Consider the following 24,349-nt stretch of genomic DNA (forward strand, 5'->3'; position numbering starts at 1 on the left):
GTAATCCTATCGAGTTTAAAACATTTGGTTTAGCTCGGCGAACGTTAAACAAAGATGGCCGCCCGCCGCGGACGACTTCGGAAGCAGTTTAAAAACCCTTTTTATTGAGTAACGGACGGATTTTAAACATGTTTTTATCATCCACGTGATTTTAAGTGGACTCCGAACGTATCTGCAGAGCGATGGTAAGTTTTAAAAACAATAATATCTTTTATTTAAACCAACGGTTGTTACCTACGGCTAGGGGGGCGGGGTTACCGTGAGCGGACATTTATCCGTTTTAAATGTGATTTTAACTCATAATTCCACAGCCCAACTATGAAATAGTCTCACATACAACACACGAGAAAGGGGGGAGTATCGGTAAGAAGAAGAAGAAGAAGTGTGTAAATCCTGCCCACTCCCACTTGGTGTGTACCCTCCGGGTGTGTGAACGGCGTGTGTAGTCGGTTGCTCCCTCCCCTTCTCACGGTCCTCTCCTCCGGAGCACCGAGGCGCACAGAGACGCGACTCCCGCGCTGCTGCTCCTCCTCCGCGTCCCCTTCTCTCTCTCTCTCTCCCTCTCTCTCCCTCCGGTGCTTCCGCTCTTTCCCTCAAACACGCGGCTTAATATCTTCTCTTTGCAAGGGTTCTTTTTTTAATTATCGTCTCTCTCCCACCCGCCTCCACCCCCCCCCCCCTCCCCCACCACCCAGCCTCTTCTCTCGGCTCCTCTCATGCCGCCGCGGAGGCGCCGGATCCGGGGTGGAGAGTGAGCGCCGCGCGGGAGCAGCGCCGGAGGAACATGGCGTGGATCGGGGACGCGGACCCGTTCACCGCGGCGATACCCGCCACCAAAGTTGAACTCACGGTGTCTTGCAGGTGAGTACACACACACACACACACACACACACACACACACACACACACACACACACACACACACACACACACCTCCCGCACGCGCACACACACACACACACACACACACGGTGCTGCTGTTGGAGACGTTAAAACTCGTGTTCCGCGTGAGAGTGTTCACTAGTTGTGGCGGTCGACCCTCACCTGTCGGTCTCTGCTCCGGGGAACGTGCAGGCTGTTTCTCACGTGGTCTCGGAGCCTTTCTGAGGGTCAGTTGTCTCCTCAGTGGTGGAAGTTGAATGATAATTTACTTAAATGTGGGAGTTTGAATTGAAATCCCGCTGTTTCATGTTTTAATATGTGTTTATGTGTCTGTTATTGTCTCTTGGGTTGATCCTCTCCTCCTGTTTTTAATATCGATTCCACATCTGGGAATACATGCTCCCTTTTCGTGCCTGGTAATGATAGTAATATTCCTTAAAACACACACAAACACACACACACACACTCTTGTTTGTGCAGGTTGGATGGCTGACTGTGATTTTGGCAGTTTTATTACTGAAGCTCCGTCCTTTCTTCTCTCTGACTGTAGCACTGATAGTAGAGGGTACTGTAGATGGGGGAGGGAGAGATGGAGGGAGGGAGGAAGGGAGGGAGAGATGGAGGGAGGGAGAGAGATGGAGGGAGAGAGAGAGAGAGGGAGGGAGAGAGGGAGAGATGGAGGGAGGGAGAGAGAGATGGAGGGAGGGAGATGGAGGGAGGGAGATGGAGGGAGAGAGATGGAGGGAGGGAGGGAGGGAGAGAGACGGAGGGAGGGAGAGAGAGAGAGAAGCAGGGAGGGAGAGAGATGGAGGGAGGGAGAGAGAGAGATGGAGGGAGAGAGAGAGAGAAGCAGGGAGGGAGAGAGATGGAGGGAGGGAGGGAGAGAGAGATGGAGGGAGAGAGAGAGATGGAGGGAGAGAGATGGAGGGAGAGAGAGAGAGAGAAGCAGGGAGGGAGAGAGATGGAGGGAGGGAGAGAGATGGAGGGAAAGAGAGATGGAGGGAGGGAGGGAGAGAGAGAGAGATGGAGGGAGGGAGAGAGAGATAGAGAGATGGAGAGAGAGAGATGGAGGGAGAGAGAGAAAGAGATGGAGAGAGAGAGGGAGGGAGAGAGTATTTTCTGGATGCTGCAACTTGCCAATGAGACTCACCCACTGTATTCACCCTTAATTACAGTTTATGTAGGTTATTGTATTCATCCTAGTATCTATCCATCTATCTATCTATCCATCCATATATCTATCTATCCATCTATCCATTCATTTTCGAGGTGAGACACTTGAGTCGGACCACAGAAATTGAGCCAATAGCTGTTTGATAACTGATGAACTTTCACTTTGAGGATTTGTAATTTTTTAATACAAACTAAGGTCAACAACAACGACAACAACAACAAAGTGTCTTGGTGAGGTGTTCATCAGCGATAGGGCTGCAACACACTTATTTTTTTAATGTTCTGTCAATATTTACACGCACATTTATGTTTTGTTAAATCTGTTTGTTAAATCTTTATGAAAAAAAAGATATTGCAGTTGTGCAAATTATTTTAATTATCAATAAAAGTCAAACATAAGTATGGGTTTGGTCTCGGGGTCAAACAGGTCGGGGTCGCCCGTCGCTATGGTTTTCAAATCTAGCGAAACAAAGATGGCCGCCGGTGGGCGGGGCTTTAAACGCTGCACTTCTACAACCTTTAAATAATTAAAGAATATCTTCTTTTTTTTCGCGGAGCAACATTCTGTCGACATCTAGTGTTAAATGAGCATGAGCGACGTATAAATACTGCAGTTTATTTAAGCGTATTCTAGATTGTAAAAAAAACAAAAAAGGACACACGTCAAAGTCTGTCGATCGAGTCAATTATTTACTGAACTTTCATCTTTGAGTGGATTCTCCAGAGATGAACAACAGTCTTTCAACAGATGTGTTGCTCATTTGGTGTTTTGATGATGATGATGATGATGATGATGATGAAAAAAAGAAGCCAAATGGGCTTTTTCTTGTTAGTTTTCTGTGAAATCTCTGATGGCCACCAGGCGACGGCTCACGAAACAATCTCCCCCGGTACGATGGCCGCTCCTCAAGCTTCCCCTCTCAGAACACGGAGTTGGCCCCGTGGGGATTGGATTGCTATTTCGGGCCCTTCACGGTGTTCCTGTCCACGTTGGCTGAAAAGATGACACTGAAATTGAATTCCTGGGAAATACAACATGGATATTTTTTTTATAGCTTTTGGCTGGACAGAAAAATCTATGAAAGAAAAAAAAAATAGATTTTCATGTTTTATCACCCGAAGCATCCGGCGATTAATGAATCAGCAGATTAGTGGATCAGAACATGTTCAAACCATTCACACCAACGACCGTTCATAAGCACCTCGAGTTAGAACCGATGATTACTCTATCGGATTATGAATTATGGATATTTTGATTCTTCATTTTGTCTGTAAAATACTGAAAATGTAAATCAAAATTGGAAAAAATAAAAATAAAATTGATATCTGCTGTTTTTTGTCCTAACAAACAATTAGATTTAGTTCTATAAAACAGGGAAAAGCTGCAAATCCTCATCTGTGAAAAAGTTTGGGCAATTAGTTTGGAAAATGTCTCAAGTAATTAATCAAATATCAATATTGTTGCTTCTTAATTTTCCGTCCATCGATTAATCAACGTTATTTCATTTTCAAAGCACCGTTAACCCCAAAACTATCATCACTAATACAGTCACGCTGAAAACATCTATTTATTCTATAATTTATATTATGGTATTTCGGTGCAGCCAAAACATTATTATTATTGATTATTAACTGTTATCCAGCTCCATGTGTTCAGGGCTAACTTCTTCTTTTATGATTTATTCTCCTACTGTAAAACTATGACCTGTAATAAATCAGATCAGGATCTGAGAACAAAGACGTGGGGCCGAATGATGTCGTGACTGAACTCGTATCGGCCGTGAGCTGCTGCAGGAGACCGAGCTGCTGCTGCTGTTGTTGTTGTTTAATGTCGGCTGAAGATAAAAGCCGACAATGACTTGAGAGAAGAAGTCGGCCCGGTAGCGACCTGCAGCCTCTGAAGATGTTCCCTCCCAAAACGATGAAGCCGTTTTTCTAAATAACGACATTATGAAAGAAAAGAATTTGACAAAAGCCCAAACAGCCGGTTAATAAACACGACGGAGAAGAGAGAGAGCACCAGAACAAGAGAAAGAGAAGAAGGTGTGGAGCTTTTACCAGACGGGGAGGGTCTGATGGAAGATGATCGGGATGTTGCATTGTGGGAAATGTAGTGTTTAGAACGTCATGGGAGTACGACCCATGGTTAGGGCCTTAGAGACGCGTCTTGTCGGTTGTGTACGATCCTTTACTTTTCATCCAAAGAGATTTATAATCCTGTCACATTCACACCGTAGAGCTACAGGGAGCAACTCGGGGTTAAGTGTCTTGCTCAAGGGCACATCGCCTAGGGCGGGGATTGAACCGCCAACCCAGTCGCTCGCTCGTTTCATTCTAATATGTGGCTGTGTGAATACGCCCGTCAGACTGCGTGGAGGTATTTCCCAGCACGGAGATGATCTCCATCGTTTGTTGACGTTATTGACTTCCTGTCCGGCGCTCCGGCATGGGAACGTTGAGCGTTCCCGAAGCCGAATGAGACGGAAGTGCTGCTGCTGTATCTCGCTCGCGGAGAAAAGGTCGTAACACAGATCCAAACTATTGAGGAACGGATTGGCAGGATTATTATTATCATTTTTGGGTGATTCAGTTTTATTCATTCAGGATATTTTATCATTTCAAAATGCCAAGTCTGAATATCCCCCAGAATAAAAAGTTTAATTGCTCTATTAACGTTGGTACTTTCAGTGTGATGAAACTGTCACCATAACAATAATCTGGTGAGCTGCGATCATTTCTGGGACAATAAAGCGTCTCGTGATACCAACGTGTACCTCTACTGTCACTCCCTCGCTCCGACAGCTGAACCTCTGTCTGCACTGGCAGCGATGTGGAGGTGTAGAGGCGTAGAGGCGTAGACGTGTAGAGGCGTAGACGTGTAGAGGCGTAGACGTGTAGAGGCGTAGACGTGTAGAGGTGTAGAGGTGTAGAGGCGTAGACGTGTAGAGGTGTAGAGGCGTAGACGTGTAGACGTGTAGAGGTGTAGAGGCGTAGAGGCGTAGACGTGTAGAGGCGTAGAGGTGTAGAGGTGTAGAGGCGTAGACGTGTAGAGGCGTAGACGTGTAGAGGCGTAGACGCGTAGAGGCGTAGAGGCGTAGAGGCGTAGAGGCGTAGACGTGTAGACGTGTAGAGGTGTAGAGGCGTGGAGGCGTAGTGTCACAGTTTCAGCTCCACCCCCTCCTCACTCCCCGTCGTCAGTCTAACTCTCTTCACCTGTTGTCACAGTTCAGCTCCTCACTCTGTGGTTCAGTCACTCCCACCTCGTCAGTCTGACTTCCTTCACCTGTTCACACACCTGTCTTTGATCACTAATCAAATCCCTATATAGTCTCCTGCCTTACACACACACACACACACACACACACACACACACACACACACACACACACACCTGGCCAGATTGTTCTTCCTTTTCTATGCCAGACTCTCCAGCACTTGTTTCTAGACGGATTTCCTGTTGCCGACCCTGCCTGTCCCTGATTAACCCGCTAGTCCGACTCCCCGAGAACCTACCAGCCCTTCGTCCTGTTGATACTCTGCCTGCCGTTTCCAGAGTGTGGAATATAAGTTCGAAGGATCCCTGGAGTCGAGGGTGCATTTGGGTCTCCACACGAGTCGTTACACGTGGAGGTGTAGAGGCGGAGGCGTATATAATATATATAAATAATCGCGGCTCTTCTCGTGTCGCCGGGCAGAATAACCGAACCATCGATGACCTCCGGTCCGACGCCGGCCTCCGAGAGGTGAACCCCCCCGGTGGGCTGCTACGGCAGTCTGACTGATGACGAGTGCCCATCACAAGGCCTCGATCACACACACACACACACACACACACAGAGATGGCGTGTGTTTTTTTTTGTAGTGAGCGGCGAGCCAGCCGGGCCTCTGGAGCTGCAGGCGGTCGTTTCCCCCTCGGAGAATGTTTGTGCACAAAGTGGATCGTGGTTTCACGTCGATGCCGCCGCCCTATCTGAGTGGTCCACAGCAGAGAGAGAGGGAGAGGGAGAGAGAGAGAGAGAGGGAGAGAGAGAGAGAGAGGGAGGGAGAGGGAGGGAGGGAGAGAGAGAGAGAGAGAGAGAGGAGGGAGAGAGAGAGAGAGAGGGAGGGAGAGAGAGGGAGAGAGAGAGAGGGAGGGAGAGAGGTCCACAGCAGAGAGAGGGGGAGAGAGGGAGGAGAGAGAGAGAGATTTTTTTTTTGATTTTTGAAAAACACTTTATTTCACATTTTCTCAGCTTTTACATAGCTTTAAAAATAAAGTGCTTAAAAAAATTAAGTTGTTAAAAATAAAAAACACCACAACCAAAAATAAAACATTAAAAACAAATAAAACATGTTTTACCTCATAAAAAGTGGTGCAAACTCCAGCTCCTCTTCCACCACAGAGCAAACAATACCGTTAAAACACCAGCGTTGTTTAAAAGCATCCAGGTCTCCAATGTGTTTATAAAATCTGAACTCCAGCCAGAGTCTGGCTCTGATGTTGCAGAGCCACACTGCCCCGGCCTCCTGCCCCTCTCTGTTTTCCACCCGGGACTTCCTTGTTAAATATATGGCCATTTTGGCTTCGCCGGATAAAAAATTAAGGAGCTGCCATTTTTCTTTTTCCGTCTTTTTGTAGGCAGCTCCCATGATAAAAACCTTCTCTGTAAAAGCCACATTAAAAAGACTAAAAACCAATGTTAAAAGAGCGAAGAAACTCAAAAGTCTCTTACACTCGTTAAAAACATGGTAAATAGTCTCCCGGAGGTCACAGAAGGGGCACTGGCTCAGGACAGCGGGATTGATTACCGAAATAAAAGCGTTGGACGCGACAGCACCGTGTAAAATCCGCCACTGGAGGTCAGCGGTCCTTTTCTTTAGGGGAGGCTTGTATAGGACCCCCCACTGCGGGCCAGGGCCTCCATGCCCAAGTCTCTCTGACCACACAGTGGGCGGTCTGTTGCACAGTCTGGACCTGTTGATGCTCTTCACGAGGTTAAAATACAAAGTCTTCTTGTCTGCTTTGTTCAGTGTGCAGTTTTCTGGGTGGCTCGTTCTTAGCAGGGGGCCGGTGAGTCCCCCTAGCCCCGGGCTGAGGGAGATGTCTGGGAAGGGGTCTGCAGGGTCCGGCTCTGTTCTCTGCTGGCTGTAGTCGTTGAGGAGGCTCCTCTCCAACCCGGTCAGCCTCTGCCTCCACAGCTCCAGGAGCCTCCTCGCCACCCGGTCGGAATGCATCCCCAGCAGGGAGCCCAGGGCCGGGGGGTCGCTCAGCGTCGGCCCCACTGCATCCACCAACTGCTGCAGGCAAAGGGTCTTTGTTCGCAGCAGCGCCTGCTAGTCCAGGGTGACGTTGCTGCTAATGTCCATTCTCGCTTTATAAATTAATGGTTCTCTCAACAACCAGAACAGAGAGTCAGACTGTGAGCACCTTTCGTGTTTAAAAAGGGCCCACGACTTAAAAACACCCTGATAAAAGGAGGCAGCCCACTTAGTTTTAAAAACTGGGGTCTATTAAAACAGAGCAGTATCCAGCCCCAGGTTGTCAGCACGTCTGAGGATGCAGCTGGCCACGTCTCGCCACACTAAAACCCCGGACTCGTTAAAACTTCTGAACAAACTGTAATCTAAAAGTGGCCGTCCGGCTGGCCAGGTGGACAAGGCCCTGTCCCCCTCCTCTCTGGCTAAAACAGCACCCCTGTGGCACCCAGTGTAGACCCTCCCAAAAGAAATCCACCATCTTCTTTTGTATGTTGGCTAAGAAGCCCGAGGGAGGGTCTAACACGGTCAACCTGTGCCACAGTTGGGATGCAATAAGATTGTTTAAAAAACCAGTACTCTACCTTTAAAATACATCTGGGGGAGCAGCCACTTCCACTTGGAAAGTTTCCCCTCTATCTTCTCTGTGACGCCCTCCCAGTTCTTCTGGACCATGCTCGGTTTCCCCAGGTATATTCCTAAATATTTAAAACCGTCCTTTTTCCATATGAGCTTTTGTGGAAGAACCGGGAGGCCGCCACGCCACTCCCCCACAGCGAGGGCTTCGCTTTTCTTCCAGTTCACCCTCGCTGATGATGCCGTGCTAAAATCATGTACTATTTGATTTAAAAGGTTTACATCTTTTTGGCTTTTAATAAAAACAACGACGTCGTCGGCATACGCCGATAAAATCATTCTTCCATTAAAACCAGGTAAAACTAAACCATGCAGGCTAGAGCGTATTTTAATGAGGAGGGGCTCGAGGGAGAGTGCGTAGAGCATCCCGGACAGAGCACAGCCCTGCCGGACCCCTCTACTCACTCTAAAAGGAGCACACAGCCTGCCGTTTATCTTCAGCACACTCTCAACATTACTGTACAACACCTTGATCTTAGCTATGAAACCAGCGCTGAACCCAAACTTCCCCAGAACTTTCCAGAGGAAGCCGTGTTCAACGCGATCAAAAGCCTTTTCCTGATCTAGAGAAATTAGACCAGTGTCCATACCCAACGAGCTGGAGACCTCCAAAACGTCCCGAATGAGGTGGACGTTGTCCACCATGGACCTGCCGGGCACACAGTAGGTTTGGTCCCGATGGAGGACCTGCTCCATAGCTCCCCTCAGCCTGGAGGCGAGGACCCTGGACAGAAGCTTGTAATCCACACACAGCAGAGACACAGGGCGCCAGTTACCGATGTCCTGCGGGTTTCCTTTTTTTGGCAGTAGCGTCAGCACTGCCCTCCGGCAGGACATCGGCATGGAACCAGAGGCCAGACTCGTTGAAGACGTCTAGGATGTCCCTCCGAGGACATCCCAGTATTTTTGTAAAATTCAGCGGGAGGCCGTCGATTCGGGCGCGCCTCCTGCATTCCTGCAGGGCAGCTTTCAACTCTTGGGGGTTATGGGTCTGTCGAGCTCCTCATTAGTCTCCTCGGAGACCTGAGGCAGCTCCCACAGAGCCCCTCCGTCGACTCTCCCTCCTCCCTATACTCAGTGGCATAAAGGGAGGAGTAAACCCCACCGCCGCTTCCGGATCTGGCTTGGCTCCACAACCGGCTGCCCTGCGTCCGTCAGCAGTGAGTGGATCACTCGCCTGCCCACTCCTCTTCTCCAGGCCGAAGAAGAAGCTAGAGGGAGTGTCCATCTCGCGATGGTCTGGAATCGGGACCTGACCAGTGCGCCTTGCACTTTACTTGAACAGGTCGGCGAGAGCCGCTTTTTACTATTGAGGACTTCAATATGTCCTCGATCTCCTGTGGACTCGCTTAAACTTTCTAGGTCCACTATCTCAGTCTCCAGGTCCTTCATAGATCTGGTGACGTCTCTAGTGACGTTGAAAGTGTGCTGCTGACAAAGGAGCTTAATTTCTACCTTACCACGGTCCCACCACTGCCTAAGATTATTAAAATCACTCTTCCTCAGCCTAAAAATGCCCCAAAAATAAAACAACACCTCCCTAAAAATCCTATCGAAAGTTAAAACTGTATTAAAATGCCAATATGCGCTCCTGGGTAAAAAATTCCTAATAAAAACATGACATAAAACCAAAGAGTGATCAGTAAAACCAGCCGGAACAATGCTGCACATTTTAAAAATATTAAAATGGTGCTTAAAAACATAAATACGGTCTAACCTGGCTGAGGAGATCCTTCGCTCCCTAACGTGGGACCATGTGTACTGTCGGCAGTCCGGATGCATCCTTCTCCACACGTCCACCAGACCATGAGAATGGACCAGCCTCCTCAGCACCTGCTGTGAAGCTGGATGTGGCTCTGTGTGGTTTCTGTCATTAAAATCATCCTCTGTGCAGTTAAAATCCCCCCCCAAGAATAAAAAATCCTCCGAGGCACAGTCATTTAAAACATCATTAACTTTGGATAAAAACAGCTGCCTCTCTGTCCCAGTTGTTGGAGCATAGATATTTATAAAACCACGTTCAAAAGGTCGAACCGTGCTTTCACAAAGAACAGCCTCCCCTCCACGATGTGTTTGACCTCCAGTGACCGCGGGCTGAAGGCCCTGGAGAAGAGGAAGCCCACTCCTCCGCTGAGGTTGGTGTTGTGGCTCAGGAGGACTTCCCCCCCCCACTCCCTCCTCCAGTCCGCCTCGTTGGTGCTGTCGCTGTGCGTCTTTTGTAAGAAGAGAACATCGTTGGCCTTCATCTTGTTAAATTCATAAATTGATGTTCTCTTCTTACTGTCCCTCGCTCCATTTACATTTAAAACTCCGACTCTGAATGTGTTCATTAAAAGAAAAGAGTTTAAAAAACAAATAAAACTTAAAACCAACAAATCAAATAAAACACACATTGGAGCTCTCCACCTCCCCCTGCTGGATGCACTCCTTTACTTTGGGTAAAAACTTTTTGATCCTAAAAACCTCTTGTCTGTCTAATTTGTTTCCCCTCATGTGGAAATGGCACGAGTGTACAAAGGCCACGAGGTCAGGGAAGTGATCCTTGACCTCTACTTTTTTTTTCCCTTTTGTTTTGTGTAGAAACAGCCTGATCTCATCAGCTGTGTACAGCTTTTGTGTCTGACTATTTGTTAAAAACAGAGGAGAGTCGCTGTCCTCTGACCCCTCCTCGTCACTACTGTCCTCCACCGGCCCCGCCCCCTGACTCCTCCTCCTCACTTCCACCCTGCTGGCCTTGGCCTCGCTGCCGGCGCTCTGGCCACTCTTCTTTCTTTTTGAGGCCTCTTTCTGCCCCCCTGCTTCCTCCTCGTCCATCTCCACCTGCTCCGCCCCCTCCTCCCCTGCACCGTCCTCCTCCACCTCTTCGCCTCCCCCCACCTGTCCTACCCCCTCAATGGGCTTCTCGCCACCACTGTCCTCCTCTTTCTCACTTTCCTCATTATTCTCCACCCCATTCCCCACTTCCACCTCTAAGCCCGTGCCACCATCACCACCACCACCATCACCAATATTATTTTTTGTTTTTTTAATCTTTTTTTGTTTTTTTTCCCCTTCTTTTTCTTGTTTTCTTTCCTCCTCCCCACTTCCCACCTCACCCACAGCCTCTACCCCACTGCTCTTGGCAGATCCCCCCACATCCCCTCCATTTTTTTGGTCCGCTTTTCCTTCTTTTCCTTTCCTCTCACCGCTCCCGACTCCACCCACAGCCTGCCTTTCACTGCCCTGTCCAGCCTCCCCACCCTCATCCCCACCCTCATCCCCACCCTTGCCCGCATCACCCCCATCACTCACTCCCTCATTCATACCCACCACATGTGTGTCGGGTGCAGCAGCAGTGACGCCGCTCGCCGCGCTCTCCGTTGGAATCGGCGGCGCCTCCTCTCAGAGACGCCGCCGCCGCGAGCCCCGCAGCCGCGGCAGCGGCATCGCCTCACCTGCTGTTCCCCACGCTGGTGCAGCGTGGCGTGACGCGCCGGACGGACCCGCGCCGCCCGGACCAGCTGGCGCCGGGTCGCCTCGCTTCGAGCAGACCCTCGCGGTGTGCCCCTCCTCCCCGCAATGAAAGCACTTCATCGCCGATGAAGACGCGTAGACGTTATAGTTGAAATCATCTACTCTGACGCTGAAGCGCAGGTTTAACTCCGCGCTCCGGTCGTTGAGTATCATATAAACCGATCTACGGTGACTCATGATGTGCTTCATCGAGCTCTCCTTGAACCCCGATGAGATCTCTCTCATCGGGGAGACCAGCTTTCCGTGCCGGGAGAGCTCTCTGCTGAGAAACTCATCGGAGATGAGCGGAGGGACGTTTGAAACGAGGACTCTGGTGGACGGCTGGTCCAGCGGAAACACCTGCACAAACAAATCTCCCACCGAGAGACCCTCCTCTACCACGCGGCTTACCTTCCCCACCTGATCCAGGAAGATCACGACCGAGCCGTTCATCTTGCCGGCGGACTTCACGCTGCTGAACCCGACTTTCTTCCCGACTGCCCGAGCCAATTCCTCCACGCTGCACGAGGAGTCACCGGCAATCTTCATACCGTGTCTCCTCGTGAGCAGCGGGGGGGGGGAACCGGGGCAAACATACCGCCACGCACCGAGCCCGGTGAGGCACCGGCAGCGGGAAGACACCCAGAGAAAAACCCAAATAACCACCAAACAAATTAAACTACTGTACCACATAAACTAAATACACACAACTATGAAAGAACAGAAAAGAGAGAAACACACAGACAACGCTCCGCAGCTCCCACACACACACACCCTGTCGCTCTGACGCTCAGCGTGAACTGAGAGAGAGAGAGAGGGAGAGTGAGGGAGAGAGAGAGAGAGAGAGAGAGAGAGAGAGAGAGAGAGAGAGAGAGAGAGAGAGAGAGAGAGAGAGAGAGAGAGAGAGAGAGAGAGAGAGAGAGAGAGAGAGAGAGAGAGAGAGAGAGAGAGAGAGAGAGAGAGAGAGAGAGAGAGAGAGAGAGAGAGAGAGAGAGAGAGAGAGAGAGAGAGAGAGAGAGAGAGAGAGAGAGAGAGAGAGAGAGAGGTCGATGAATTGACATGTGGCGGTATTGAACCCGGACGGCGACCCGCTGAGAGGCCGGTCGATGTGTCACGATATTTGTGCTCTCTGCGATGAAGAGGAAGAGGGAGATAAAGCAGAGGCAGGATCCTGCTTCATGTTTCTCGTGAAGCAGCTTTATCAGTCAACACGAGGTCTGACTCGTGAGAGACGGTCTCAGGTGAGGATGAAGCCAGGACGGCATTCAAAGTGTTTCTCGTGTTTTTAAATGAGTCGTAGAGGCTGATGAAGCCTTTCTGATTCGCTGCTGAAAGAAGAAGAGAAGTGAGTTGTAGAGCAGCGTCGACACACGCCACCTCCGTTTAGACCGACACTTCCCTTTGATGTGGTTACCTCACGTGTCCTTATTCACCTTTGACCTTTCTCCACGATCGCCGTCTTCCAGTCGCCCTCAATGGTGGCAATTTGCCAAAGAATTGAGGTTGCAGGCAGCTAACGGCGCGCCGTACTTCCTGTTTACACCCCCCCCCCCCCCCCCCCACGGAGCCTCCCAGAGAGAGGAGCGGTCTCTGAGTGGGAGGAGCTAACGTTTACGAGCGGCCGCATTAACGAGCGCGGCCTCACGGAGACCCCAGACACCTCGCAGAACCAGCTCGCCTCCTGCCCCCTCGTCTCCTACGCCGTCACCTTCGGCTCCTCGGCCCCTTTTCCCTCCGCCTCGGTGATCGATGCCGGCTGATTGGCTGTCGGGATGACGCACGTCAAAGCATCACGCACAGCATCTACGTTGTTGTTGTTGTTGTTGGTAATACCTTATAGTTGTCTAGTGTGGTTAGACAACGTGCGTCCACATGGTGTCATGTAATTGAGTACATTTACTTCAGTATTTCAGTAAACATTTTGCATTTTAGAGGTAAATATTGTAAATGTTCTCACGACACGGCATTTATTTAAAAGCTTTAGTTTTTAATAAAAATATAATGAATCCTGTCGTTTTATGTTTAACCCTTTATGGTGCACTCATTAAATTACGTCAACACTACAATGCCATTGGAGGACATAACAACACTGTTTTACGGTTGAGACATGAAAAATAAAAAATATAGTTGGTAGAAAATCAACATCAACGAAGTTACCATATATGGTTCCTCGCCCGATAAAGGGTTGAGCTACCCAGAAGTAAAAAAGTAAACTAAATAAGCTCCGCCTCCACCAGCTGCTTCAGTAAAGACACATATGAATGCATCACTCATAATCTCGTAGTAATATATGATTATGAAATGACTCATGAGTACTTCTACTTCTGGAGGAGTATCTGTACTCAGGAGTTTGGCTTCCGTTCTGCTGAAAGTTTCTCCTGATGAACTCACATGTTGAGACATTCTCGTGGACGTGGGATTCCTCCAGTCGGCGGTTCGATGCCCGTCGGCGTCCCGTCGGCTCCGGAGAGGGAACCGAGGGAACCGAGGAGTCCTCACGACTCGGCTGCTGCAGGCGGATCGATCGGAGCCGCTCAGAGTCGTGGTGCCACTCAATTGACCCGATTGATCCGGCGTGATCCGGCCAGCACGACGGTTCATTACTGAGGAGTGAAGGGGGAGGGGAGGGGCTGTCACTGCGCTAACGGTAAACAAAGCTGCTCATTGGCTGGAGGGGCTTGAATGTCAACCCGATGGACCGGGCTTACGCCATGGGAGTGATCGGCCACGCCCGCCGCCAGCCGGAGGAGGAGGATGAAGGGTAGGAGGAGGAGGAAGAAGAAGAGGAGCAGGAAGAGGAGGAGGGAGGACTTTGAGGAGGAGGAAGGACTTTGAGGAGGTGGAGGAGGAGGATGAGGAAGATGAAGAGGAGGAGGAGAAGGAGGGGTTTCCCATCGCCCGAGCCGCTCGGTGGTGCTCCTCATGTGTGATGGACAGGTGAGAGGTGGATGAACTAAATACATCATGATGGGAGACGCCCCATGGGACTCATGTGGGACTCTGTTATTTAAATGTCATTTAAATGAAGGATCCACGTTGTTCTCAAGAAGTGTTGATTTGAAGAGACACTTTAGTTTTGAGAAGAAAATGCTTCTTAGTTTTAGTCTCAATTTGTCGTCGTCTAATCGGCGAGAAGTCGTGAAGTCTGAGACAGGTTTGTTTATTTATTTTATTCTCCGTGTCATATCTCACTTTTTATCAGATTATTTTGAATATTTCAGTCGATCGAGTCGAGCACAAACTAAATATTGTGTCGGAGGATACTTCAGACAACACACCATTCAAAAGATACTTCATGTAAAATATATTAATAATTAACAAACCACCTTTGATGCAGCGGTCCCTTTCTTCACTTACTACAAGAACACATCTTGGAAAATGTCATCTCTATCCCCCGCCCCCTCTTCCTCTGCTCCTCTTCCTCACATCCAGGTATTTAAAGGGCCGGCTGCATGTTTTCGGGGCCGTGATGTCACTGTGGGGACTTCAAATGTAATTCTGGTGTCAGGGAGGGAACCGCTCTCCTGAATGTTTGATGAACCACGAGGCACTCAGGGAGAGGGGGGGGGGGGGGGGGTTACTACATACGAACACACGTGTGCACCAGCATCTCAGAAATATAATGTTGCCCCTGATGTCACGAGAGGGGCAAAAAATGCCTCGATGATTTCAATAATTTAATAGCGTTTTATTCGTGTCTTTTTTGTGTCCTATCTGGACTTCCTGGACCAGGTAGGTGCAACAAAAAAAATCAATACATATTATTTTTAATGATAAAAATATATATATATATATATATATATATGTTATAATTATAGAAGTTGTTTAAAAAATGTAATGACAATAAATAAACAAAAAAAATAGAAATACAGTTAAAAATTAATGTCAGATTTATTATTTCTATGTTTTTTGTTTAAAAAATCTAAAAACATTTTGAATCTGTAGACTACTGCCTAATAGTTTTATTATTGCCTAATAGTATTATTATTGCCTAATAGTCTTATTATTGCCTAATAGTCTGATTATTGCCTAATAGTCTGATTATTGTCTAATAGTCTGATTATTACCATTGTTATGACATTTACTCACATACTGAAAGCCTAAATAAGTATATTTATTATATTTGAACAAAAGTTAAATGTTATTTCAAAAATTTCAAAAAGTACCCCAATTTATTTTTTAAATGCTCCTGGATGAAAAACTGCCCCCTAATAAATGTGTGACCGTCTCCCTGGTGTTCACTCAACGTCCCGTCTTTCCCTCCTTGCACTATTCTTTCTCTTCTCCTTCCTTCCCTCCACTCATCCCCCTCTCGTGCCGAACAGACGCCTGCATCGTGTGTTTTATTGGACACGTATACCTCTTGGCGGGCGCCGCCCCCTCCTCTCCGCCAGTCGTGAGTCCATCGCTTATTATCACTTATTTAAGGTATGGGCGCCCGTGGCCATGACGGCCGAGCGTGGCGTTTTATCATCTGGAGCCAAAGAAACACGAGTGCCGCGATCTCGGCGCATCGCTCGCCGCCCCTGGAGCGCCGGCATGACAGCCGGAGCCCCTCTCTCTCTCTCTCTCCGTCTTTCTCTGCCGGCGGAGCTCAATACGGACGCGGTCGTCGCCGCCACTTAAGATGACGCTCATCATCTCCAGATCAATAAGCGTAAGCGTGGGAACGGGCCGCCGCCGGCGCCGTGTCCCGGGTGACATCGCCGTACGTTCGCGTCGTGAAAACAACTCCTCTACGCCCGATGCGACGTGTTCGCGTTCATCCGACGAGGACTTTCACATCGTCGTGAAACTCACGTGCGACGGATCTGATTTCCGATACGAGAGCGATTACACGCGCCGCTCTCCTGACTGTCATCTCTGTCGTGGAGGGCGGCGCCGGCCGCCACGTCTCTGTTGTAGGGTTCGGAGGGCGTGTTGTGAAACTGAGAACTTTGAGATCATTCGTATCAACATTGAGCTGCAGGAAGAAGAAGAAAGAAATAATCCTCGTACATCTTCTGTCTCGTGTGTCGACGTCTCTGTTAGACATGTCCTCGGGAAAATTCATCATTTATTTGCATCATGGGTAGTGGAGCGGACATGTGGGGGGGAATGTCTGTCAGGAAAATGTTGTTGTTCACAAGCAGGAAGGAGATTTAATAATGTGCAATGGAGAGATGAAAATGTATCCATAAGGAGAGAGGAGAGAGGTGCTCAGTGTATCCTAAACATCCATAAGGAGAGAGGAGAGGAGAGAGGTGCTCAGTGTATCCTAAACGTCCATAAGGAGAGAGGAGAGGAGAGAGGAGCTCAGTGTATCCTAAATGTCCATAAGGAGAGAGGAGAGGTGCTCAGTGTATCCTAAACGTCCATAAGGAGAGAGGAGAGGAGAGAGGTGCTCAGTGTATCCTAAACGTCCATAAGGAGAGAGGAGAGAGGAGCTCAGTGTATCCTAAACGTCCATAAGGAGAGAGAGGAGAGAGGAGCTCAGTGTATCCTAAACGTCCATAAGGAGAGAGGAAAGAGGAGAGAGGTGCTCAGTGTATCCTAAATGTCCATAAGGAGAGAGGAGAGGAGAGAGGTGCTCAGTGTATCCTAAACGTCCATAAGGAGAGAGGAGAGGAGAGAGGAGCTCAGTGTATCCTAAGTGTCCATAAGGAGAGAGGAGAGGAGAGAGGTGCTCAGTGTATCCTAAACGTCCATAAGGAGAGAGGGAAGAGGAGAGAGGTGCTCAGTGTATCCTAAACATCCATAAGGAGAGAGGAGAGAGGTGCTCAGTGTATCCTAAACATCCATAAGGAGAGAGAGAGAGGAGCTCAGAGGAGAGAGGAGCTCAGTGTATCCTAAACGTCCATAAGGAGAGAGAGGAGCTCAGTGTATCCTAAACGTCCATAAGGAGAGAGGAAAGAGGAGAGGTGCTCAGTGTATCCTAAACGTCCATAAGGAGAGAGGAAGAGGAGAGGTGCTCAGTGTATCCTAAACATCCATAAGGAGAGAGGAGAGGAGAGAGGGCTCAGTGTATCCTAAACGTCCATAAGGAGAGAGGAAGAGGAGAGGTGCTCAGTGTATCCTAAACGTACATAAGGAGAGAGAGGAGAGAGGAGCTCAGTGTATCCTAAACGTCCATAAGGAGAGAGTAAAGAGGTCAGCGGTGCTCAGTGCATCTTAAACATCCATAAGGAAAGAGGAGAGAGGTGCTCAGTGCATCTTAAACGTCCATAAGGAGAGGAGAGAGGAGCTCAGTGTATCCTAAACGTCCATAAGGAGAGAGGAGAGGAGAGAGGTGCTCAGTGTATCTTAAATGTCCATAAGGAGAGAGGAGAGAGGAGCTCAGTGTATCCTGAGAGGAGAGAGGAGCTCAGTGTATCCTAAGTGTCCATAAGGAGAGAGGAGAGGAGAGAGGTGCTCAGTGTATCCTAAACGTCCATAAGGAGAGAGGGAAGAGGAGAGAGGTGCTCAGTGTATCCTAAACATCCATAAGGAGAGAGGAGAGGAGAGAGGTGCTCAGTGTATCCTAAACATCCATAAGGAGAGGAAAGAGGAGAGAGGAGCTCAGTGTATCCTAAACGTCCATAAGGAGAGAGAGGAGCTCAGTGTATCCTAAACGTCCATAAGGAGAGAGGAAAGAGGAGAGAGGTGCTCAGTGTATCCTAAACGTCCATAAGGAGAGAGGAGAGGAGAGAGGAGCTCAGTGTATCCTAAACGTCCATAAGGAGAGAGGAGAGGAGAGAGGTGCTCAGTGTATCCTAAATGTCCATAAGGAGAGAGGGAAGAGGAGAGAGGTGCTCAGTGTATCCTAAACATCCATAAGGAGAGAGGAAAGAGGAGAGAGGTGCTCAGTGTATCCTAAACATCCATAAGGAGAGAGGAAAGAGGAGAGAGGTGCTCAGTGTATCCTAAACGTCCATAAGGAGAGAGATGAGAGAGGAGCTCAGTGTATCCTAAACGTCCATAAGGAGAGAGGAAAGAGGAGAGAGGTGCTCAGTGTATCCTAAACATCCATAAGGAGAGAGGAAAGAGGAGAGAGGTGCTCAGTGTATCCTAAACGTCCATAAGGAGAGAGGGAAGAGGAGAGAGGTGCTCAGTGTATCCTAAACATCCATAAGGAGAGAGGAAAGAGGAGAGAGGTGCTCAGTGTATCCTAAACATCCATAAGGAGAGAGAGGCGAGAGGAGCTCAGTGTATCCTAAACGTCCATAAGGAGAGAGGAAAGAGGAGAGAGGTGCTCAGTGTATTCTAAACATCCATAAGGAGAGAGGAAAGAGGAGAGAGGTGCTCAGTGTATCCTAAACGTCCATAAGGAGAGAGGAAAGAGGAGAGAGGTGCTCAGTGTATCCTAAACGTCCATAAGGAGAGAGAGGAGAGAGGAGCTCAGTGTATCCTAAACGTCCATAAGGAGAGAGGAAAGAGGAGATAGGTGCTCAGTGTATCCTAAACGTCCATAAGGAGAGAGGAAAGAGGAGAGAGGAGCTCAGTGTATCCTAAACATCCATAAGGAGAGAGGAAAGAGGAGAGAGGTGCTCAGTCTATCCTAAACGTCCATAAGGAGAGAGAGGAGCTCAGTGTATCCTAAACGTCCATAAGGAGAGAGGAAAGAGGAGAGAGGTGCTCAGTGTATCCTAAACGTCCATAAGGAGAGAGAGGAGAGAAGAGAGAGGTGCTCAGTGTATCCTAAACGTCCATAAGGAGAGAGAGGAGAGAGGAGCTCAGTGTATCCTAAACGTCCATAAGGAGAGAGGAAAGAGGAGATAGGTGCTCAGTGTATCCTAAACGTCCATAAGGAGAGAGGAAAGAGGAGAGAGGTGCTCAGTGTATCCTAAACGTCCATAAGGAGAGAGGAGAGGAGAGAGGAGCTCAGTGTATCCTAAACGTCCATAAGGAGAGTGGAGAGGAGAGAGGTTTTCAGTGTATCCTAAACGTCCATAAGGAGAGAGGAGAGGAAAGAGGTGCTCAGTGTATCCTAAATGTCCTCCATCAGCCTATAGGAGCATCTCTGGGGGCGGGGCCAGGTGGACCTGACTCCGCCCCTCTCTGTCTCCTGCTCCCTGACAGCTGTGACTCGTCTTCCTCAGACTTCATTGTTCGACCAGCTCCTCTGGGTGCCGAGCGTTTGCGACGGGGCTCCGCGCTGCATTCATGTACATGTGATGCCTTCACTGTCTTTTTTGGCACCCGTGGAGCGGAAAATAGAGCAAAATTGGGTCCGCGTCTCTTTTTAAAAATATAAATGTGCTCCACTTTCACAGCTCGGACTTGAAGTCTATTTAATGTTACCGCCTCAGCCAATGAGACGGCTCCTGGGGAGGAGAGTCTGAGGATGAGGGGAGGTGATGCTGTAACCGTTGGCAACGGGGATGTCAACGTGTCTCTGTTTGTCTTTCAGAAACCTGCTGGACAGAGACACCTTCTCCAAGTCGGATCCAAGTAAGCTTGTCACACACACACACACACACACACACACACATACACACACACACACACACACGTTCTTCCCCGCCTGCGAACCAGGAGACATTTGCATATGTCAGCGGTCGTGTCTGCTCTCTCTCTTCCAGTGTGAGTGAGGGGAACCGGATCATCACACACACACACACACACAGAAATACACACACACACACAGAAATACACACACACACACACACACCTCACTTCCATGACAGCAGGGGTTCGGTGGTGTTTAAAGGCGGAGTCTGAAGCCCTTTGATGTTACTGTGGGGTCACCCGTTACTATGAGGTCACTAGTTACTATGAGGTCACTAGTTATTATGAGGTCACTAGTTACTATGAGGTCACAGGTTACTATGAGGTCACTAGTTACTATGAGGTCACAGGTTACTATGAGGTCACTAGTTACTATGAGGTCACAGGTTACTATGAGGTCACTAGTTACTATGAGGTCACAAGTTACTATGAGGTCACTAGTTACTATGAGGTCACTAGTTACTATGAGGTCACAGGTTACTATGAGGTCACTCGTTACTATGAGGTCACTAGTTACTATGAGGTCACTCGTTACTATGAGGTCACTCGTTACTATGAGGTCACAAGTTACTATGAGGTCACTAGTTACTATGAGGTCACAGGTTACTATGAGGTCACTAGTTACTATGAGGTCACTAGTTACTATGAGGTCACAGGTTACTATGAGGTCACTCGTTACTATGAGGTCACAGGTTACTATGAGGTCACTAGTTACTATGAGGTCACTCGTTACTATGAGGTCACAAGTTACTATGAGGTCACTAGTTACTATGAGGTCACTCGTTACTATGAGGTCACTAGTTACTATGAGGTCACTAGTTACTATGAGGTCACAGGTTACTATGAGGTCACTAGTTACTATGAGGTCACTCGTTACTATGAGGTCACAAGTTACTATGAGGTCACTAGTTACTATGAGGTCACTAGTTACTATGAGGTCACTCGTTACTATGAGGTCACAAGTTACTATGAGGTCACTAGTTACTATGAGGTCACTAGTTACTATGAGGTCACTAGTTACTATGAGGTCACAGGTTACTATGAGGTCACTCGTTACTATGAGTTCACTAGTTACTATGAGGTCACTAGTTACTATGAGGTCACAGGTTACTATGAGGTCACAGGTTACTATGAGGTCACTAGTTACTATGAGGTCACAGGTTACTATGAGGTCACTAGTTACTATGAGGTCACTAGTTACTATGAGGTCACTCGTTACTATGAGGTCACAGGTTACTATGAGGTCACTAGTTACTATGAGGTCACAGGTTACTATGAGGTCACTCGTTACTATGAGTTCACTAGTTACTATGAGGTCACTCGTTACTATGAGGTCACTCGTTACTATGAGGTCACTAGTTACTATGAGGTCACAGGTTACTATGAGGTCACAGGTTACTATGAGGTCACTAGTTACTATGAGGTCACAGGTTACTATGAGGTCACTAGTTACTATGAGGTCACTCGTTACTATGAGGTCACTCGTTACTATGAGGTCACTCGTTACTATGAGGTCACTCGTTACTATGAGGTCACTAGTTACTATGAGGTCACTCGTTACTATGAGGTCACAGGTTACTATGAGGTCACTAGTTACTATGAGGTCACAGGTTACTATGAGGTCACTAGTTACTATGAGGTCACAGGTTACTATGAGGTCACTCGTTACTATGAGGTCACTAGTTACTATGAGGTCACAGGTTACTATGAGGTCACTAGTTACTATGAGGTCACAGGTTACTATGAGGTCACTCGTTACTATGAGGTCACTAGTTACTATGAGGTCACAGGTTACTATGAGGTCACTAGTTACTATGAGGTCACTCGTTACTATGAGGTCACAGGTTACTATGAGGTCACTAGTTACTATGAGGTCACTAGTTACTATGAGGTCACAGGTTACTATGAGGTCACTAGTTACTATGAGGTCACTCGTTACTATGAGGTCACTAGTTACTATGAGGTCACTAGTTACTATGAGGTCACTCGTTACTATGAGGTCACAGGTTACTATGAGGTCACAGGTTACTATGAGGTCACTAGTTACTATGAGGTCACTCGTTACTATGAGGTCACTAGTTACTATGAGGTCACTCGTTACTATGAGGTCACTAGTTACTATGGGGTCACTAGTTACTATGAGGTCACAGGTTACTATGAGGTCACTCATTACTATGAGGTCACTAGTTACTATGAGGTCACAGGTTACTATGAGGTCACTAGTTACTATGAGGTCACAGGTTACTATGAGGTCACTCATTACTATGAGGTCACTAGTTACTATGAGGTCACTAGTTACTATGAGGTCACAGGTTACTATGAGGTCACAGGTTACTATGAGGTCACTCATTACTATGAGGTCACTAGTTACTATGAGGTCACAGGTTACTATGAGGTCACTAGTTACTATGAGGTCACAGGTTACTATGAGGTCACTAGTTACTATGGTGTCACCGTAACTATGAGGTCAGCGTTACTAGAGGTCACCGTTACTATGAGATGTAGAGGCAGGTTTGTGAGGTTGTTGATGAGTCGATCACTGCCCACCTCCCCACCTCTTCCTCTCCTCCTCTTCCTCCTCCTCCTCCCCCACCTCTTCCTCCTCTTCCTCTCCTCCTACTCCTCACCATCTTCCTCTTCCCCCCCTCTACCTCCTCCTCCTCCTCTCCCTATTCTACTCATCTTCTTCTCCTCTCCCACCTCTTCCTCCACCTCATCCTCTTCTCTCCCCCACCTCCTCTTCTTCCTCCTCTTCCTCCTCCTCCTCCGCTACAGCCCATACAGCTGGTATTGCCGACCTGCTCGGGCTCTGAACAGACACATGTCTGAGCCGGCGAGCAGCTCCTGGTGTTAACAACAACAACAACAACAACAACAACAGTGATGCACAGAGCTGAGAGTCCTCCCTCATCCTCTGTGGTGTAGTGTTGTTGTAGCAGCCGGTTCCTGAATGTTCAGCATCCCCAAAACATTCAAAGTGCTCATCAGTCGGTTCCACATGATGTGATGAGTTAACCGGTGTGATGGTGGATCATACACACCTTCAGTTGGGAAGTGATACAGATCAATATTACATCCCTAATTTATACTCAAGATTTATGTCCAAAAAAATATTTTTAAGTGAACACTGTTTTTTATTTTTATTAGTACTTTTGGACCTGAATGCAAATGTTTTATTTTATTTTATTTTGTTATGGTTTATTTAATAAGGGACAGTGCACATTGATAAAAACATTGCAGTAAATGTGCCAGAGTTAGCCAAGAGGCTATTTTTCATCTGTAGTCCCAATGTTGCTGATGTTAAGAACAAACCTAAAAACATAAGATTACAAATACAATCTACAGATAAAGCAAATAAAATAAGGGTGAACAATGTTAAAATGGACAGAATAAAAACATAATGTCAGAAACACAATGTAAAAGCATACAGACTAAATGTGATATATAACTGCAAACAGGTGAACGACAAGAGAAGACACGCAGGTGGAGTAAACGGCCGACCAGCAAGTCAAGACACACAGAGACCGGACAACAGATAGACAACAACTGACAGACGGACAAAATGAAAGTCCAACCTGGACAGATGGAGGAGCCGTTACAGTCTAGTGCTGACAGAGCTGGGTAGTTATGAACCATTTCTTTGTTTCCGCTTTAAAAGAGTTGAATGATTGTAGCTCTCTGATAGATACTGGAATGCAGTTCCAGTCAACTGCTGCTTGTAGTGAGAATGCAGCGTGACTAAAAGCACTTTTCCTGAGAGGGACGATACAATCCCCTCTCGCTGCTCCTCTTGTGAGCCGATATCCAGTTCGTGTGGTGACAAATTGTTTGAGAGGAGGAGAGGTCAATTCATGTATGATTTTGTACATCAGACAGACGTGCACATATTTAATCAAGTTATCCCAACTAAGCAAGTTGTATTTTTTTAGTATAGGACAATGATGTGACAGAACTTTTTTTTTTATCAAGAGTTTTGAGCGTCCGCTTGTATAATGACTGTAATGGTTTGAGCGTAGTGGCACTAGCATGTGACCAGGTTGTTAAACAGTAGGTGATGTGGGAAATAACCATTGAATGCATGAATGTTTTAGCTGCCTCTGTTGACATGTAGTTGCGCGAGAATCGGAAATTGGATAGATTGAATTTTACCCGATTATAAACTTTATTCACCTGTGATTTGAAAGACAAATTAGAATCAAAAAGTACTCCCAGGTACTTGTATTCAGATACAACCTTTAGCCTCTCCCCAGATACAAAAACATCCGGTTCTACACTATCAGAGTTTCTTTTGGTAAAAAACATACACACAGTTTTGGATATATTGAGTTGGAAACAACATTGCGTTCACCAAGTAGTCACATTAGCCATGGATGTCGCGAGTTCTTTTGCTACATCTCCCAAATTGCTGCCATGCAAATAAATGACGGTGTCATCAGCATACATTTGAATGTTGGAATGAGGACAA

This window comes from Pseudoliparis swirei, chromosome 6, assembly GCF_029220125.1.
Source record: "Pseudoliparis swirei isolate HS2019 ecotype Mariana Trench chromosome 6, NWPU_hadal_v1, whole genome shotgun sequence".
In the NCBI taxonomy this organism is placed as follows: Eukaryota; Metazoa; Chordata; class Actinopteri; order Perciformes; family Liparidae; genus Pseudoliparis; species Pseudoliparis swirei.